Here is a 19,008-nt window from a genome sequence, read left to right as displayed (position 1 = left end):
TGAAATTGAGATTTCAACTTAACTTTACCATTCTCTCCTTGTTTCTTCTCCCAAACTAACATTTTAAAAATAAAATCGTTTCTGTTTTGTAAACGATGCACATCCAAAAGCGAACAGGTAAAAACAGGGTTAAAAATTATTTACAAAAGTGCAGCAGAAGGAAATGCACTTCCCCTGGGAGCACCACTAGGTGCCGATCTTATCTCGCTGCACAGCACATGAATCCAGAAATACCTCACTAACAGCGAAATTATAATCGAGAACCACAAGAGGCAATTGGTACACAAAATGAAGGTCTGCAACCGGAGAGAAGCAGAGAATAAAAGCATTTTAAGGTCGGCGTAAGTGTAAGACACGAGAAGAAAGTTTTCCCCGGAAAAAGTGAGAAGAGAAGGACAGCGAGATGAAACCCCCTCGAGAATGAGAAAAATTAAATCTAGAACCCAAATGGCGTCCAACAAGAACATTAGATCTTGAAAATGAATATTGCGCTTGCGCAGCCACCGCCCGGCCAGCTGCTCAACTGCAGCTAGAGCCCGACCCCACGCGATCACGTGCTCCCATGCAGCGCCCGCCCGCAGCTTCGCAACCGCGCAGGCGCAAACTCAACTCCCGCAGCCGCCATAATGCGGTCTCGAGTCTTCCGAAATACAATAGTCATTTCGCCGACTGGAGTTACAACAGCCCCTGGCACTCGCGGATACCTTCAGGGGCGGGAGGTGAGGGACGGGAACCCGAGTTCCTTCCTACACAGCCGTCCCGCGCAGCCGTCCCGGGCGCCGCCGTCTCAGCCGTGCGCTCCACTCCGCCGCCTCCGCAGATTCAAAAACAAACCCGCTTCTCCCCTGCACGCGCCGGGGCCGTTATGCAAATAGATGGGGGCGGAGCTCCGCGTGCGCCCCGTGCACTCCGCCCACTCTGCCGCCGGCCAATGAGCGCACGCGGTGCCTATTCGCCATGCAAATCTCCTGGTTTTTTATTTGAATGAGGGCCTTTGACCACGCCTCCTGCCTTGAAAATGAGAACCAAGTGTGCGGTGGTGGCGCTGCCGTCTTTCCAATCGCATCCGGAGGTAATTTTTTTTCGTTTGGCTTCCCCTCCTCCCCCCACCTCCGAGGTGTTTTTTGCGTGGAGATTCCTCAGTGAACACCCTTCATGAAACTTGAGAAAGGAAGTAGGTGAGTGTTTAAAAGGCAGAAAGATTTTCCACAAACTCTACAATCCTAGAGCAGGATTCATTCAACATTTATTTTTTATTTTAACTTTCACCTTTTTTGCTTTGTTGAGACAGATTCATACGGTTTCACGCAGTATGTAGCTACGTAGCCCACACTGGGCTGGGATTCGAAATTACTGTTCCTTAAACTCTCAAGAGTCAGTTACAAGTATCATTCATTTTTAAGTTCACCAAATGAATTCTATTACTCGTCAGGATGTGGATAAAAGCCTCATTTTTTTCAGGTAATGTGTAACAGAGCAAGCACTACCAATCATACCTTCACACTGTAAATTCACTTATCTCTAAAATAGTGATAATAACAACTGCTCAACCAAATTGAGATCTAGAATGGAGAAAAGAATCAAACTGCTTTCATCAAGCCAGTAAATGCCAGAAAAATCTTAGATGTTAAGTTTAATTACTTAAAATGTAATTTTACCCTCAAAGCATTGAACAGTAACTTCAGCAATCACTGTGTTCCAAAACTATGTTGTGAAGGTCAGTGCTGAGGGAATCTAACTCTCATAGCCAGCTGTAATAGCCCATGGGTGGAACCCTCCCCCCCCTTGGCAGTAAGGGAGGGTGGGGCAGTTCCTTATCATGGAGGGACCACGTGCCTCCAGATCATCCTGGGCTTGAGACTCTGTCTCCAAAAAGACCCACAGCTGTAATTGTCCTGTACTTAACAGTTCAACTAGGGTGTTAGGCAGGCAAGCCCGTGGGGTTTTTAATTCAGCAAACAACAGCTGAGGACAAAAAATGTGGTGTGATCCCCAGACTCTTTCGAGTACCAGGCCTTCCATGCTTGAGTCCTGAGTGATGGCAGCAACCCAAAAAGGCCAGAATCATGGAATGAACCTTCGCCACTAAATTTAGTCCGTGCCTGTGTGCTCTCTGAGACTTGACTGTGGGCGGAACTTGTGACTTTATTTTTGAGTATATCAAAGGTGAACGGGCAGCAGTGAAAATGCAAGGGGACTTCAATTCCAGCACTGGAGACAATAGGCAGGCTGATCTCTGACTTCCAGGTTTACAGGGAGTTCAGGAAGGGTTACTCAGAGAATCCCTGTTTGCGGGGTGGGGGTGGGGATATATTTTTCTAGATATAATTAAAACCCTAAATTGATTTTGAGTTGAGAGAGATTATCTTGAGTATCCTCATTTAATCTAGTAAAAAAAAAGAGAGAGAGAGAGAATCTTAAAAAGGCAGGTGGCGGTGTCAAATGCCTTTAATCCCAGCACTTGGGAGACAGAGGCAGATAGACATCTGAGTTCAAGCAGCCTCATCTATGGAGTGAGTTATAAGATAGCCAGGGCTACACAGAGAAACCTTGTCTCCAGAAAACCAAAAAAGAGTGAGTGTGAGAGAGAGAGACAGAGAGAGAGAGGGAGAGAGAGAGAGAGAGAGAGAGATTGAGATTAAAAGGAAAACACCCAGCTGGGTGTGGTGGTGCATACCTTTAATCTCTTATGAGTTCAAGGCCAGCCTGATCTAAGAAGAGTTCCAGGACTAGACCAGGGCTGTGCAGAGACATCTAAAAAAAAAAAAAAAAAAAAAAAAAGGAGGAAAAGAAAATGTGAGGAATGCCGGTTGTGGTAGGATTTGCTGAAGGAGGAAGAGGCGGGAGGATCACGAGTTGGAGGCCAGCTAAAAAAAAAAAGAAAATGTGAAAAATGTGAGCGAGCTCCCATCTTCTTACTCCAGCCCCCACACCAATCAGAGGAGGTATTGCTCTTGAGTCTTGACAGATCTGAACTTGTTTTCGGGAGGATTGTGGGCAGACTTCAGATTGAAGCCATTGAGTGCTGGGAGTTTAGTGAGCTGTTCTGTAGGATCTTGGGAGATAAGAGTGTTGAGCAGTAGAGACAGATGGAAACCTGACGTGAAGTTTCAGAAGGAAGCAAAGATTACTGGGAAGTTTGTGTGAAGAATCTGTGGTTCTTGCCGGGCGGTGGTGGCGCACGCCTTTAATCCCAGCACTCGGGAGGCAGAGGCAGGCGGATCTCTGTGAGTTCGAGGCCAGCCTGGTCTACAAGAGCTAGTTCCAGGACAGGAACCAAAAGCTACGGAGAAACCCTGTCTCGAAAAATCAAAAAAAAAAAAAAAATCTGTGGTTCTGGTCAGTTGGGGCTGAGGAGTCAGCTGTGATTAACAAGAGACCAAGACCACAGAAGAGAACCTTTGATTTCCCTGGGACAATGGATGTTGGGCAGCTGGGACCAAAGAACCAGCAAGCCTGACAGAGATGGCTCACGCCTTTAATTCCAGCATTCAGGAGGCAGAGGAAGGTGGATCTGTGGGAGTTCAAAGCCAGCCTGGTCTACAGAGTGAGTTTCAGGAAAGTCAGGGCCGTTACACAGAGAAACCCTATCTTGAAAAACCAAAAAAGAGAGAGACGAGGAGAAGAAAGAAGCATGTTATCTATTTTACTTCTGAATAGTTGAAGAATAGTACTAGGTCTTCTGAGACCAGATAGTATACACTGTCCTACCCTTTCTAACATCAAAATACATGCTGTCAGCAGGATCAGAATTCATTCATGAACCCTAAGCAGCACCAGTTGTCCCTGGCCCTGTAGACCAGGACAGCTACAGGGCTCCAGGTCCCTCTAAGGCTGACTTCTGTAGGCCTCAGCCTTTCTCTGAGGAGAGCCTTCCCTGATCCAGGTGAATGCAGGGAAACAAAAAGCAGCCTTGTGGGAAACTCTACAGCCTCAGCACCTTGAACTGCTTGCATCAGGAACATTTCTAGGCATGAGCAGAAGTTGTAGGAGTAGTCACTTGTTCCAAATAGAGACTTCTGCTCTGCAGGAAGTCCTGGGGCTCTGGGTTCTAATTCTGGGCATCTGCAGGACTGTGGGCTACTGAGCCACTTGTGGCTATGTCACTGGGTGTTTGTATAAAAAGAGGAAGTGAACAAAAAAAAAAAGTCTCCTGCAAGGGATTTGTAAATGTATGTCTTTTTTGTTGTTGTTGTTGGGAGGTTAAATTTTTATTTGCTTTTTTTTTTTTGGTTTTTCGAGACAGGGTTTCTCTGTGGCTTTGGAGCCTGTCCTGGAACTAGCTCTTGTAGACCAGGCTGGTCTCAAACTCACAGAGATCCGCCTGCCTCTGGGATTAAAGGCGTGCACCACCACCGCCTGGCGTTAAATTTTTAAATATTAAATGTATGCTCTGAGTCTGGAGCATGCACTCAGCACTTGTGGCTAAGTAAAAGGGCCTTAGTTTTTGGTTTTTATGGTTATGACTAATTTTGTGAAAGAAACTGTATTACTTCTTTGTTGATTTAATTTCAAGACTTGTGTCTATGTCCTTAATCTATATTGTGGTGTTTTGTTTTCTACCATTAAGCCTAGCCCTCTCTTACTTTTTACTATTTTTATTTGTTCTTTGTTTTTTCTGTTTAATTTTTGCATCAAGCCCTATCATATTGTCTGAGCTGACTTAAGTTTACTGAGACCCAGACAAGTCCCCCCCCCCCCCCCCCCCGCCCAGGCAGGGTTTCTCTGTAGCTTTGGAGCCTGTCCTGGAACTAGCTAGACCAGGCTGACCTTGAACTCAGAGATCTGTCTGCCTCTTCCTCCTGAGTGCAAGGATTAAAGGTGTACACCACCACTGCCTGGCTAAGGAGTCTTAATTTTATATTCTGTTTGTAGATACCAGTTTTCCATGGGTTAAAAGAGAACTACTTTGCCCCTTTATGCAATGAATAGCCGTGTATTACTGATAGCGGTGTCGCTATTCAGTTATGTTTAGGCAAATCAGAGAACTAAACTGAAAGTCATGCTTCTGTTTCCCTGGACCCCCTTTCTGTACCAGAATGTTCCATCAGGGCTTTGGTAAGGCAGTTGGACACCCTCATGAGTTCTGGGGTTAAGAAGTTGACTTAAGCCCCATAGACATGCAGTTAGAACTAATGAAATAGCAATCGTGAGGGTTAGCTAGAACAGAAGGGAAGGAAGCACCAGCTAATAATAAGAAACATCAAATGTATTCATTGCTTAAGTGGGATTTTGCCAGAGCTGTATTGCCTCTGTTCAATGGTCGCCACACCTTGCACCCAGTCACATTTCTGTTGCTCACTCAGGGTCATTGTTGGTCCAACGATTTGTCAGCTATGAAAGCTGAAGGTGAAACGTAGGAGAGAGCATACCCAGAAAGTGCCAATCTTTCTGTTACCACAGCTGAGTAAGAGAACTGCCAGTGTTTTGCTTCTGCCTTCCAAGTTTCATCAGATCCTCTTCTAGCTACCATAACACTAAAAATATAGGGAGAGAACTTAGGAATTCGTAACTCTAGATTATACAAGCTGAACAGGCTCTAACCACAAGTACTTATACCTGACCTGATTTCACTGCCCAGACATCAGGCTTTAAATTATGACTCAGGCCATTCTGGTCATAGTCTCACTGCCTCATTCTGTAAAGATAGTCATAATCTTAACATTGTACTTTTTTCCATTTTTAAGGCACTCTTTGTTTGAGGTTCTACTGTGTATGTGCTTGGAAAAGTAATCAGCAGAAACTAGCTGTGCCTACAAGGACCTTATAGTTGCTGTGATGATTTGAGTGAGAATGACCCCATGAACTCATATGTTTTAATGCTTGGTCCCCAGTTAGTGGAACTCTTTAGGAAGGATTAGGAGGTGTGGTCTTGTTGGGAGATGTGTGCAATCTCCACTCTGGCTCAGGGGGAGGTTGTTACTTCTCTGCTCTACTCCACTCTAGTAGAAGAAGGTCTCAAGCAAGCCTCATTCAAGAGATTTACTGGAAGGGAAGAATCCAAGAGGGTTCCTGGCTCTGCCATGGTAGAAAAAGTCAGCAACAAATGGAACAGGCACAGGGCTTACATAGAACTTCTTAGGGGCAGAGTTTTCCAGGGTTGCATTTCCAGGAATTGGTTGTATTTCAGTTCCTGAATTTGGACAAGCTCAGAGATTGTCTGGATTTTGTGTTCAAGGATTGGTTAGTTTTTTGTACTGACTTGGTCGGGGGCAGAGTCTGTTTCTTAGGCTCTTGTTTCAGGGCCAAAGCATGTTTCTTTCACTGGTCCTTTTAGCCTTTGACTCTGGTTTCAGGATCAAGGTGTATTTTCTGTCTCTGGTTTCAGGGTCAGGTTATGTTTCTTTGGTTCTGGTTTCAGGGTAAAGCATGTTTCTTCAACTGGCTCTGGTTTCAGGGTAAAGCATGTTTCTTTCACTGGCTCTGGTTTCAGGGCCAGGGTGTGTTTCTTTTGCTGGCCCTTTTACTCTACATTATGTGCACAGAACAGCAATTCAAAGCACTTGTCTCTGTCTTCTGGCTCTAACATTCTTTCTACCTCTTCTGTATTATTCCATGTGTGTTGGGACAAAAAAAAGGTTAATAAAGATGTCCTGTTTAAGGCTGAATATTTTATCTTGTTCCTGTGGGTTTGAGTATTTTGGGGAGCATTTTGTTTTATTTTTATTACATCCTGGACTGAGAACACTTCACTCTCTACATATGCTGACACATTGAGAATATAATGTGGCAGGATATAACATGCCTACAGTCCCCGCAATAGGGAAGGAAGCATAGACAAGAGCTTCATGGAGGGTGGCCAGTCTAGGCTGCATAGCAAACTTCCTCTAGACAGACAGAGAGAAAGAGAAACAGACAGAGACAGAGACAGAATGAATTAGTGTTAGATAATAGAAGGATTACTTGCTCAAGGCTTAGTGTTGTGGTCTTAGCTGCTCTCATTCCCCCTGACTGACAGCGGAACTTCCTTGTGGTCTGTAATTGACAAGGATGTTTGTATTCTTTCTGGCTGGTGGTTTCCACAGAAGCAGTAGAGGTATAAAAGGCTTTAGATCAGGGCAAAATAAAGGTTGCTATTCTTCCACCTGAAAAGATGCCTCCGTGTCTCAATCCTGGCACACACACACCCCCACCAGTCTCTGCATCCAGTCTGCGCTGGTGCAGCAGTTTAGGACTGGATATGATCCTTAATGTACAACATTTATATATGAACTCACTCTCGGGACAGGCATTTTGGGACCAACAATGAAAATGAGTAACTATAAATCTTGCCCCCTTGGACCCACTATTAATCATGTAGACAAAGCAGACCATTTTGTTAAGTGTTTTTAAATTTGGTAACAGGAAGCGAAGACTGTTTCTTATCTTTTTCCTGTCTTCTCTATGAAGGAGACATTAATTTGCAGATACAGAGGATAGTAGTAAAATGTGAAATATATGTGAGACTATTTGAAATGTGTTTTGTTTTCAGTTCTGGTGTACTTAAAAATTATTTTTGCATTTACTTTATTGAGATAAGGTCCTACTAGGTAACCCATGCTAGACTCCTAAATCCCTATTTTAGCTGATCCTGTTGGCTCAACCTCTCAAAAAGCTAGGACTGTAAGCATTTACCACTTAGAGGTGTCTTGTTTGATTGCTTGCTGTTAAATCACATTTATTTTTTTTATTGAGACTGGTGATACCATACATGACATGTGTTGTGGTGGCTAGTCTTCATTGTCAACTTATCCACATTTGGAATTAACTGAAACCAAAGCATCTCAGTACAACTCTGAAGTGTTTTTCCTAATCGAATCATTTGAAGTGGGAAGAACCACCCTTAATTTGGAGTTTGTTTTTTGAGAGAGGGTTTCTCTGTGTAACCCTAGAACTCACTCTATAGATCAGGCTCATCTCAAACTCACTGAGTGCTAGGATTAAAGATGTCCACGACCATTGTCCGGCTTAATCTGGATATCCACCTTGAAGGACATGGAAGAAGGACTTTGCCTGTTTTCTCACTCTCACTGGAAAACCCCTCCTTCACTAGCACTGGAACCTCCTTCTTCAGGATTCCCACACATACTAAAGAACAACCGAGACCCCAGTTCAACTCAGTGGACTTAACAGAGAGTGATTCTCAAACTTTCCATTGTTGGACTAGCTGGATCACCACCTGTATACACGTCTGCGTGTGTGTGCGCGCGCGCATGTGTGTATGTGTATGTGTGTGAGTATGAGAGAGCGAGAAAGAGCCTTGACTAATAAGCTCATGTGTGGCAGAGGACTAGTTGTACCAATGAGATCATTCCTTCTACAATATATATCAAGTCTTCTTGCAGCTTGGCTTATCTGGGATGAGGTCTCAGCAGTCTTTTCTATTCATCCACTCCTGTTGGGGTGGGACTGAATCTAGTCAATTTCAGGGAGTTCCTGAAACTATTTTGAGTTGTTTCCTTCCCGGCTTAATGAGTTTCCCTTCAGGATGGAATGTTTCACTTCGAGGAAATTGCTACACAATTATTATGGAGTGGAGACAGGTGGAAACAGTGAGTTCCATACCAGCCAGGGCTATACAGTGATACCCTACCTCAATAAATACAGCCAAAAAGAAAGCAGTTCTGCCATATGCTCTAGAGTAGATGGACTTTAAACTAGAAATGTGTAAAGTAGCTTCAAGAAGATCTGCTTTTGCTGTTGCTGACTCTGACTCCTTCTGATACATCATAGAGGTAGAATCATACATAAGCACATCATGTTGCTGGGGACCAGGCCCAGGCTTTGTGCCTGCTAGGCACTCACTCTTCTAATCAGTTACTCCCCAGAACCTGTTTTTGCCTATTTCTATGAAGATTTTTGTTGTTTTGTTTTGTTGTTTGTGGGGTTTTTGTTTTTGTTTCGTTTTTTTGAGACAGGGTTTCTCTGTGTAGCCCTGACTGTCCTAGAACTCACTTTGTAGACCAGGCTGGCCTCAAACTCACAGAGGTCCACCTGAGTGTAGGGATTAAAGGCATGTGCCAGCACTGCTCAACCAATTTCTATGAAGTCTTTATGATTAAGAATGGGTTAATGGGACTGGAGTGTTGGCTAGGGCATGGAGAAGAGGTTATTTACAGGACCACAAGCAAGATACCATAGGTGCACTTCTGAGGAAAAGGCCTATCCATATTGTACCACTAACCCCCATAGTGTTGGCTGAGCTATGGTGCATTTGATATCCACATACCATTTGCTGCTAAGCACTCACTCAATGACGGTTTATTCTCATCACTCCAACCTGTTATGAGTCTTCAAAGTGACCATTGCCCTCTAAAACAAGAAGCTTCTCTGACCAAGGCTGAGTGTAGCACTAGACTATGAATATAAAGATAAATAGCGAGAAGACAGCTTAATGCTATCCAGGTAGCAAAAGCAACAATAGAAGAAGACCCTGCACTCAGCCCATGACCCCAAAGCCATGGGTTTTTAGGTTAAAAATACAAGGAATAGATTCCCTACTGTGGAACAGGCCTCAAATCCAGTAAGAAAGGAATTACTACCATTACTGTTTATTTTTTAATTCATTAACACACAAGATCTTCATTGTGACATATTCATACAGTATTGTTCCGGTTCCCGTTCTATTGCTCTGACAAAATGCGATGACAAAAGGCAGCTTAGGAGATGAAAGGATTTAATTGGCTTATATTTCCAAGTCACACGCCATCACTAAGGATGGTCTGATGGAGGAAGGTCATTGGCCAATAAAGAAACTGCTTGGCCCTGTGGGTGGAGTAAACAGAACAAAATGCTGGGAGGAAGAGGAAGTGAGGTCAGAGACTCCACAGCTCTCTCGGGAGCAGACGCCTCAGAGAGAGACGCCATGCCCCGCTCCCGACCCAGGATGGACTAGGCTAGAATCTTCCCAGTAAGACCGGTTCTCACAGATTATTAGAGATGGGTTGATCGGGATGTGAGAATTAGCCTGTAAGTGCTAGAGCTAAAGGGCCAAGCAGTGCTTAAAAGAATACAGTGTCTGTGTAATTATTTTGGGGCATAAGCAAGCCGAGCAGGCGGCCGGGGTGCTGGGAACGCAGCCCCGCTGCCGCCCTTATTACTTCAATGGTCAAGACCGAACTGAAGTGAGAGCTGAAGCGGAAACCGTGGTGGAATGACACTTATTGGCTACCAGGCTCTGGCATCCTTATAAATAAAGCCTAGGTCCCCCTGTCCAGGGAGTGTCACCACCCTCAGTGGACTGAGCCTCATACATCAATTAGCAATCAAGACAATCCCACAAAAACCCAACCACAGACAACCTGATAAAAAAAAATAACAAGAGTTCTTTTTTCAGGTTATTCTAGGTTATGTCAATTGACAGTTTGTAGCACGATTTATAAAAACCAAGAGACAGAAATTAGGGTTCGACCTGAAGGTCATAAAAGCAAAATAGCCAGCCACTGGCTCTTACCTCCACCTCAGTCCAAAATGGCGATCCTGCCTCCAGGAATCTCAGAATGAGACTGACTGAGAGCTGTTTCTTCCCATCTTATATTCCTCTCTAGGGCTGGGATTAAAGGCGTGCACCACTACCAACGGTTTCTATGGCAAACTGGTGTGGTTATTGGGATTAAACATGTGTATCACCACTGCCTGGTCTATAAGCTAATCAGTGGGACTGTTTTACTCTCTGATCTTCAGGATCGACACAAATGAAATATCACTGTAACAGTTAATGCTCACAAGGACACAGTTGATACAGTTATACCATTACACCCCAACTGCCCCTGCCAGTTCTTCCTCCTCTCTTCTTGCTAGTCCCTGGGACTCTGAAATAGTCCCTCCTGCTTCCACGCCACATATTTTCTCAGAACTTTTACTTCTTTTGAAAGATAAAAAGTAAAAAAAAAAAAGAAAGAAAGAAAAAATAAGAAAAAAATCTTTGCCAAAAAACTTTGGTAGTTAAAAAGGAGACCAAAATCTCCCTCCTACAGTCAATTAAATTGTGTCCTTATTGTAAGACACACAGGAGCCTAGCTTATGTGAGTGACCAGGTCTCTGCTAGGTTTTCACATTTCTGTTAGGTTTAGCATTTTTTGTTTGTTTGTTTTGCTTTGCTTTTTGTTTTTCCAAAGATGGAGGGCATATTTATTTTTTTTTGGGGGGGGGGGGTTTCGAGACAGGGTTTCTCTGTGGTTTTGGAGCCTGTCCTGGAACTAGCTCTTGTAGACCAGGCTGGTCTCGAACTCACAGAGATCCGCCTGCCTCTGCCTCCCAACTGCTGGGATTAAAGGCATGTGCCACCACCGCCTGGCTTGGAGGGCATATTTAAAGAGGGAAAATGCCTTTAAGACTTTTGGGATCTTGCCAGGAGGTAGTGGCACACACTTTTAATCCTAGCACTTGGAAAGCAGGAGCAGGGGCGGGGATCCCAGGGTTCAAGGCCAGTCTAGTCTGTACAGTGAGTTCCAGGATAGCCAGCACTACACAAAGGAAACCCAGGGAGGGGTGGGGGTGCTGTGGGGATCTTAGGGGCTTTCCAGAATCATTTGACAATCAAAAGGATTTGATATTTTATCTTACTAACAATTCACATTTAAATTAGATATATTCCATATTTTGTAAGTATTTTAATACTATATTAAGAGACATATACCAGTCCTTTGAGGTGACTTGGCAGGTAGGCGTTTGCTGCCACGTTTAATCTCTGGGACCCTCAGTGTAAGGAGATAATCAACTCCTGTAATTGTCCTTTGACCTCGATATATTTACTCACACATGTAGAACACACATACAAACATACACCATAACTAAATAAGCGTGAGCCAGGCATAGTGGCATACACCTTTAATCCCAACCCACAGGAGTCAGAGGCTGGAGTAAGTCTTGGCTTAAAACTAGCCTGGTTTATATGGCAAATTTCAGAACAGCCAGGGTTTTGGAAAAAGACTCTGTCTGAATTATAAATAAGTAGAAAAAGGAAAACAATAAATGTATATCCTATGAACTATTAGATCAAAACAGGAGAGTATTTTGAGACAGATAACACATAGCTCAGAATGGCCTTGAATTCATTTTGTAGGAGAAACTGGCCACGATTTCTTGGCCCTCCTGCCTCTAATGGGTCCTGGGAACCAGGTTGTGTTACTACACTCACTGTCTGTGGTGCTGGGAGTTGAACCTGGGCCTCGTATGTGCAGGGTGAGCACTTTACCACTAAGCAACATCACCACCCTCCTTAGTTAACTTCAAACTGGTAAATGAATCGAACTATAGATCATCTACACAAGTTTTAGGAAGGAGCTTTGCTACTTTTCTTACTGCCCCAAATAAAATCTTCCTTCAGGAAAACTGATCAATATTTAGTGCAACTTTGATGAGTGTACCCTATTAAGTTTTGGCTTTGCAATATGATTTCACTGCGTAGACCTGCCTGACTCAGAACTCACTATACAGACCAGGCTGGCCTTGAACTCTCAGAGATCTGCCTGCCTCTGCCTCCCCCTTATAACTTTTATTCTTTCTACTGACATAGTACTATTGGCTACTAATAGTCAGAGCCAGTCAGCATCTATCCTGTCATTTCTGCTGGCATACTTAGGGTTTCTATTTCTAAAGCACTATGGTCAAAACCAGCGTGGGGAAGGAAAGGGTTTATTTAAGTGTCCAGCTCCATTTATCCATCACGGAAGGACATCAGAGCAGGAACCTGGATGGAGAGCCAATGAAGAGGCCATAGGGGAATGCTGCCTGCTTTTCTATAGCACCCAGGACTACCAGGCTAGGGGTGGCACCACTGACGTTGAGCTGGGCCCTCCCACATTGACCATCAATCAAGACAGGCCAATATGGTGGGGCATTTCCTCTTATGAAGTTCCCACTTCACAAGTGGCTGGCTTGTGTCAAGTTGACATAAAACGAACCAGCACACTCACCTATAGGCTCTGACATACCACATGTAAAAATTAGGTTTTTGTCTGGTGTGGCCACACATTTGTAATTCCAGAGCTTGGGAGGCTAAAGTAGGAGAAGGGCAAGTTCAAGAGTAAGCAGAAGATCCTGCCTAAATAATTTAATTAAATGGGTCTTTGACAAAGACTATCTAGCTCCAGAATGTTTGTGCTCTACATTCTTCACCTGGCCTCTGTCACCCCAGTCCCCTGAGCAGCTGAAGACTTTGGCATGCACCATCACACCCCATCCTTCCCAGTTGTTAATACCTCACGAACTCATGAATATGGGCCCTATACACAGCATCACTTTCACTTTGTCTTACAGTTATCCTTCCCACATGATTTCTCTGTCACTTTGTATCTTCTAGTGTTGAAGAACCTCCTCTAAGTGTATCAGCTCGTGTAATTTGATACTTACTTTTGATTGGGACCTATTTCGTGAAGTTACAGACTAAGCTGTAGGTTTTTGCCAGAGGAGACAAATAATTTCTTGCCTGTAGAAAGATAGAATTCCTCCTAAACTTTGTCTCAAACCTAGCAGATACATTGTTGTTGTTGTTTTGAAACAAAGTTGCATGTAGTCATGAGTGGCTCAAATTTACCAAGTAGCCTAGGCTAGCCTAGCACTCCTCCTGATCCTCCTGCCTGCAATCACCAAAATTGCTTTTGATTCCAAGTGTATGCCACCATGCTTTCTGAAAATGTATTTCTGTGTCCCTTTCCAGGTGGATTTGTTCTATACTTCTTTAAATCAACTGACATCAGTTTACTGATTAAACAATTGCCATTGGCACATGCTCATTCTATATTTGTAGGAAAGCTGTGTTTTAAAACCTGTATACTTAAAGAACTAGAGAGATGGCTCGGCAATAAAGAGGACTGACAGATCTTCCAAAGAAGTCAGGTTTAATTCTTAACACCGACAGGGCAGCTCACAACTACCTGTAACTACCTTTCCAGAGGATTCTGCATCCCCTTCTGGAACTAGGAACATACTCTATGCAGAGAAAACACCGTGTGCAAAGATCAGTTCAATTTCAAAATAATGCTGTGACATATCTCACTAGCGCCTTTGCTTTCTCTGCTCCATTCTGTGCCCCCACGGGCATCCCAGAACGCTAGTCATGCCACTCATCCCCTTCTTAGCTGAAACTTCTAATCTACAGACACTTCTCCCAGTCATTAGCCTGGCATTCACAATGAGCGAGGAGGCCTTCACAACTCCTATCCAAAAACTCTCATTTTTGCCTAACAAAAAGAGTCCTTATTTTCTTTAATAATTTGTCATTTTAATATGTCTCATCTGAATTGCTTTCTTTGTCCTTCTCTTATTTAAGCATTTCTTATTCCAGACAGACATGATGAATTTTGAGTGTAATCCTAGAATTTAGGAGAGTAAAAGAGAAAAGGATTGCCATAGATCCAAGGTCAATTTAGTTTTTAGGTTTTTTTTTTTCCTCTATGTAGCTTTGGAGCTTGTCCTAGAACATGCTCTTGTAGACCAGGCTGGCCTCAAACTCACAGAGATCCGCCTGCCCTGCCTCCCAAATGCTGGGATTAAAGGCGTTCGCCACCACTGCCCGGCTTAAGAACCTATCTCAAAACAATAACAACAACAAAATATACAATTCTTTTTCCCTCAAGCCTGCTCATTTTATCTCAGTCAAGGTGCCAGTTTCTTTTTAAAAATTGATATGACATGAAGATATTGCATTATAATAAATAAATGTGTGTGTGTACACACACATATATATAATTTTTGCTTGGTTCTTGGCACAGTACTTCAAAAGCACTTTGAACTCCCAGGGAGATGCATCTTTCGCATGATGCCAGAGTGACTCATCTTGGAGCCCACGACAACCTCAGAAAGAACAACCATGTGATTATTGGATTAGGTAGTTGGGACTCTGAGTCACCCTAACCACTCAAGAGACCAAGGGAGCTGGAGACTGGAGTTAATCACATGGGCCGTGGTTTCGCCAATCATCTCCATGTAGTGAAGCACCAAGACAAACTAGACACCAAAGCTTGATGGGAGCTTCCTGGTTGGCGAACACAGTGGTGGGCCAGGAGGCTAGTTCATCTGGACTCAGTGAGCAGAGGACACAGAAGCAATTGGTTCCCTCCTGTCCTCTCTGCACTTTTTCCAGTAACTTCCTGAGTCTTGTCCTCAACAAGAAAACTGACCACAGGAATAAGGCTTGCTGTGACTGTTGACATGGCTCATCAGAACTGAGGCAGCTATGAGAACTTTGAATTCTTAGTCATGTTGGTCAGATGTAGGGGTGGCAAGAGGGATGAGAAACAAGACCCTCTCTAATAGATTCAAAAGAAGTGAAGGAAAGCAGGTTTTTGTGTACCATTCTGCAGAAAGAGACGCCAGCATAGAAGAAAGGCAAAAATGGCTACATTGTTGCCGGGCAATTGTGGCGCACACCTTTAATCCCAGCAATCGGGAAGCAGAGGCAGGCGGATCTCTGTGAGTTGGAGACCAGCCTGGTCTACAGAGCTAGTTCCAGGACAGGCTCCAAAGCCACAGAGAAACCATGTCTCAAAAAAACAAACAAAAAAATGGCTACATTGTGATTCTCAAGTCCCTGATGATGAGAAATTCCTGCTCTCTTTTCCCATTGGTTGGGATTCCAGAGTTACAGTTCATGCTCCTCTAGTACAGACCTCTTCCCAAATCCCCGCCCGACTGCTTCAGTCAGCAAAGCCTTACCTAACTGCTGTCCTGGTGTGTGTCAATCAGGTTGGCCTCAAACCTGCCTCAGCTCTCTGGCCTCAGCCTCCAGAACTCTGGGACTACAGGCGCTCACCATGTTTGGGCTCAGTTTCTTGTTTCTCATTAAGGATCTTATATAGCCCAGGTTAGCCTCAAACTTACTAACAGAGGCTGACTTTGAACTCTGGTCTTTCCTGCCTCTAGCTTCTTAAGCAGAGGTTGTAGGTATACTATACACCACTATGATGGGCTTTGAGAGGTTGGACCAGGTTGGGTGTGGCCTTAGGTACCAAAAAGGCATGAACTTGCGCGCCCCAGCACTGTTTATATGACGAGAAGGTCCAAGGAGACCCACAGCGGGTGGGCAGGTGAGAACCCATGGCAGGTAAAAGACAGACACGCCATGCAGACAGTGCTCACTCGGAGAGGTTTTATTGATATAAAGGGAATGGATTTGTACTTTTTATTATTTTTTATTTTTTGTTTTTTTGTTTTTTTCGATATAGGGTTTTTCTATGTAGCTTTGGAGTTTGTCCTGGAACTAGCTCTTATAGAATAGGCTGGCCTGGGACTCACAGAGATTTGCCTGCCTCTGCCTCCCAAATGCTGGGATTAAAGGCGTGTGCCACCACCTGAGGGCCGGATAAAGGAATGAAAAGGGGCAGAGGGGAGGAGGGACAGGAGTGGTGGAAGAGAAGAGGCAGAGAGACAGAGACGGCAGAGAGACAGGCAGTGCAAAGATCTGCCTTCCTCTATAGAGGAGCAGCAGAGAGAGGGGGAATGGGCAGATCTTGTCACTTCTTTAAGAGGCTTTTTATACGCAGGCCTTGTCTCTTCTTTAAAGACCTTCATGTGCCTGCATACAGACTAGTAGGTCTATTGAGATAAAGGGAGTGGGCGAGGGAAGAAAGAAAAATTCAGAGAGGAAAAAGAGGCAAGTACCAACCTGCCATTTCAGAAGAGGGAGGGGGAAAGAGATAGGGAGTGGGCAGAGCTTGTCTCTTAAAAGGACCTTTGCACCTCTATACAGACTCCTAGTGACATAGGTGCCATAGGACCCTAGGCTGCATCCTGTCAAGTGACAGGGACCAGCATAATGCTAACACAGTCAACAGCAGGCCAGTGTGGGCTAGTGAGTTCTAGACTAGAGTGGACTACTGAGTGAGATGTCTCTGAAGAAAAAGAAAAGTGGGAATTTGCTGGTGTCAAATGCTAGGGAAAAAGTGGGTCAGTCTCAGGAAGCTGATGTTAATGTGATAGAATAAAGACAGCTGTTAGGTCAGGGCTATGGCTCGGCTGGTGAAGCATTTCCTGTAATGTGCCAGGGCCTGATTTGATCCCCAGCACCCCTAAACTGGGTGAGGTGGTCCATACCTGCAATCCTAGCTCTTGAGAGGTAGGTGCGACGGTCAGAAGCTCAAGGGCATCTTCAGCAGCGGAAGGAGTCTGAGGCCTTCTCTCAAAACCAAAAAGCAAACCAACAGAATCTGATACTGTCAGCTTGAAAAGCTAGTTTATGTAGCAACTCATGAGGCCTTGAAAACTGAGGGTGGAGTCCTGTGTGGGAGGCAGAATGAGTCCTCCACAGAGATTAGCTGACCTACTTTTAGTATGAAGGCCAACCCTGACCTTGGTTCCCACACCTCCAGCTGAGTGAGTGTTGACTCACACTTGAGAAAATGAATGTAAGTCACAGGACACAACTGTCAATTTAGAATATTTATGACGAGCCGTGTGGTAACTACACTTTAATACCAGCTTTTGGGAGGCTGAGGCAGGAGAAGTACTTTTGTTTTGAGTTCACTATGGGCTACAAAGTGAGGATATGTCTCAGAAACAGAACTCCAGCATATTAGGAGAGTTAACTGTGGGTTGGACCATGCTAACAGTGTTGCAATCTTACTCTGAGCACCGTCAAGATTAATGTGTACTCAGATTATTCATTGGGCCACCAGCTCACAAATAGCGACAGGGAGACTTACTATTATTTATGGAAGCTCAGCCTATAGCTTAGGCTTGTTTCTACCTAGCTCTTAAAATTTAAATTACCCCATTTATATTAATCTACTTTGGACCACATGACCTTACCTACCGTCCACCTCATACCTCCTGTTTTTTCTTCATGTCTCCTGGCTTCTCCTGCCCCTTGATTCCTCTTTTTCCTTCATTCTCTTCCCAGAAATCCCGCCTATACTGCTGGCTAGCTATTGGCCATTCAGCTTTTACCCATACCAATCACAGTAAATACATATTCATACAGTGTACAAACCTCCCATAGCAGAAGTAATTAAAATCTAGGTGGTCTTTTGTCTTTAAAAACCCTGTGCTCTGAGCTTTGGGCCTCAATAGTTTTCCCAAGGCAGTAGCCCACTCTTGACCAATGGCTAAAAACAAAGGACATTTACACTTTTAATTGGCCTAATCTTCATGTGTTTAATGTCTTAATTATTGTAGGTTGGTAGAAGCTATAGATTCAGTATCCACAAATATGGAAAACCAGCTAACAATTCACATGGTTCATACAATCAAAGGTGCATCAGAAACACTCTAAAGGATCCAGCTCAGAGGTATCCTGACAGTCAGGAGTCAGAATACCACAAAGTCACATGGCTTGGGAAACCTCACACAAGAGATTTACTGGGAAAGACACAAGAAGGTGACTGCCTCTACTCAGGAGAGAAGAAGCAAAAAACTGAGCAAGAGGCAGATATTTTTGGGGTGGAAGTGGGAGTAGAGCTATCCACGGTATCCTAGGATTGATGGGATTTTGTGGCCCAATCTTAGGCATTTTTTTTCTCTGTGTAAGGCAGAGCCTGGCCACCTGCACCTCAAGGAGCTGGAAATAAAATGGCAGTTGAGTCAGTTAGAGTAGTCTGGGGGCGGGGCCTCGCCATGCCTGCCTCAACAGACTTCAAACTGTTGGTTTATGCTTACCTAGTGTTGTTCAAATATTTTTTGTTGTTTGATTTTTTTTTTGGAGGTGTTTGTTTTTTCGTTTGTTTTTGAGACATCTTCTCGCACTGGCTGTCCTGGAACCCGTAGAATCAGACTGGTCTTGAACTCGTAGAATCCTGCCTGCCTAAAAGGCCCAAGTGCTAGGATTAAAGGCTTGTGCCACCACACCTGATTATTTAAATATATTAATCATGTACGTATAGAAAAATGTACAGACCCAGGCGGTGGTGGCAGCACTCAGGAGGCAGAGACAGGAGGATCTCTGATGGAGGAAGGTCATTGGTTAAAAAATAAAGAAACTGCTTGGCCCTCATAGGCTAGAATCTTCCTGTTAAGCGCATCTTGGGGTGCTACACACATTATTAGAAATGGGCTAGTCCAGGTGCAAGAGTTAGCCGAGAAGAGGCTAGATAT

At 44.1% G+C, this 19,008-nt stretch overlaps 1 protein-coding gene across 2 annotated transcripts in view; it reads right to left on the bottom strand.

Annotated features, from left to right (window-relative positions):
• Positions 1-838, bottom strand: part of LOC121466380 (activating transcription factor 7 interacting protein) — an 88,730-nt gene extending 87,892 nt beyond the window's left edge. For both annotated transcript variants that reach the window (XM_041680055.1, XM_041680089.1), the window contains exon 1: positions 705-838. The gene's annotated coding sequence lies outside the window, so the exon portion shown is untranslated. The remainder of the gene's footprint in view (positions 1-704) is intronic.
• Between the last annotated feature and the right edge of the window lie 18,170 nt (positions 839-19,008).

The sequence above is a fragment of the Microtus oregoni genome, unplaced genomic scaffold, assembly GCF_018167655.1.
Source record: "Microtus oregoni isolate MIOR12 unplaced genomic scaffold, Mior012 000002F_ref0000024, whole genome shotgun sequence".
Taxonomy (NCBI): Eukaryota; Metazoa; Chordata; class Mammalia; order Rodentia; family Cricetidae; genus Microtus; species Microtus oregoni.
The sequence above is the reverse complement of the archived record's forward strand: the minus strand, read 5'-3'. Positions and strand labels throughout refer to the sequence as shown.